The sequence below is a fragment of the Urocitellus parryii genome, chromosome 4 (assembly GCF_045843805.1).
Source record: "Urocitellus parryii isolate mUroPar1 chromosome 4, mUroPar1.hap1, whole genome shotgun sequence".
Lineage (NCBI taxonomy): Eukaryota > Metazoa > Chordata > Mammalia > Rodentia > Sciuridae > Urocitellus > Urocitellus parryii.
The window spans coordinates 121,562,228-121,564,051 of NC_135534.1; positions in this window are offsets into that span (position 1 = coordinate 121,562,228).

Below are 1,824 nucleotides of genomic sequence, written 5' to 3' on the forward strand. Positions count from 1 at the left end.
GAATACTTCAAGCAGGGAGGGCTGAACAGAAAGGAAAGTGTGTTCTTTGGAGTAGGTATGGTCAAAATCAAGGGAAATTGTCTGGAGTGTGGGAGGCTTGAGATAGCCAATATGGTCATGAGCTTATAGCCAGCTGAGAACAAGGGGTTGTAAAGGAGGATCTAGATGGGGCCCTAGGGAAACACTGAGGCCTCTGTTGAGTAATCTAGTGCTTTATCTGCTAGGATAGAGGTCAGTAGGATTTTTTGAAAAGGGCCAGATATGAAATATTTTCAGCTTTGCAGCTTTATAGACATATTTCTGTAAAAACTGTTTATCTGTTCCCCAGAGCAGCTGTATGTAGATGGTAGATGTGGCAGTTTACCAATACAACAATTTATGAATGCTGAAATATGAATTTCATGTAATTTTTTATGTGTCCCAAAATATTATTATTATGATTTTTTTCCCAGCTGCTTAAAAATGTGAAACTATTCTCAGCTTACAAGCCTTACAAAGACAGGTGGCAAGTAGGATTTGTCCTCTGGCTAGAATTGGTTAACCCCTGTCAAAGGGGTTGGATTGGTCTGATAGAGTTTCAGGATACAGATCCATTATAAAATTTTAGAAATTATTACACAACTTGGCACAAAATCTAATACATAAAATATTATACACTAAAATGGGAGGGGGAAGGATTATATCATATTAGCAACATAAAACCAACTGAGGCTAGTCTTTGCAATATAATTGTGAAAGCAAATGCTAACATAAATTTCTTTTGTATAGTGATAATACTTCTTCATTGCACATTATAGGGTATTTAATTTCTACCTGATCCTCATAGTAGCCTTTCTGAGAAGTTGGAATGGGCATTAGCCATATTTTAGAGGATCAAACTCATGTCTACAGTGTCATTAATCCAAGGTGACAGTGCTACTCAAGGATTCATGACCAGATCATCCACTTCCAAATATTCTGTCTTTATTCCCCCATTTAGTTGGTCCTTTGGAAAAAATAAGTCCTAAAATGTCATTTGCAAGTCACTTGTTGGAACAAGAAACTTTTCCCTTTAGAGAAAAAAAAAATGGTGATTAGGTCTTAGGTGACAGAGAACATAGCCTATATGTAGTCCTGTAGCTTCAGTGTAAGTTTCAAAGCTGTGGGCTTGCAAAGCAGGAAGAGGCAGGTTAAAATAATATATATATATATTTTAATATTATATATATAATATAAAAATATATATAGTTTTATATATAAATATAAATATATATATATATATATATATATTTTCCACATTCCATGAGTGGCCCAGAAAACAAAAGGTCAGTAATGACCATCTTTGCATCCTGTTCCTTTGTCTGTGGCCATCAGCCCCCTCAAACTTGGGCCTCTTCCTCCTGTAAACTCAGGGAACTATTTTATGCAGAGGAGCATAAAATATGCCCAGCAATATGCCCTCTGGTGTCAAGAACTGTACTGAGAAGAGAAAAGGCACCAGTTAAAATTTGCTTTTGCCGCAAACTTACTTTTCATTTTTTTCTGTCTTTAACTTTTCTAAAATTTACGGCCACACATTTCCAGTTTCCCAGGTGTTCTGGCCAGCTTTCTCTCCTGATCTTTAGGCGCCTAGGTGGAGGAGAGGGGGAATCCTGGGAACTCTGGGGTCATTGGGAACAATTAAAAGAAGTCCTTTTGGCCAACCCCAGAGATACTTTTTCATGGATTATAACTGTCAAACAGTCTTCCAATCTGAGTTATGCTGGATTATCTCTTGACTGGTGCTTGATCTTCAAAAAATAACTTAATACCTGAAGTATGACCAATGAATAGATGCTGTTTAAC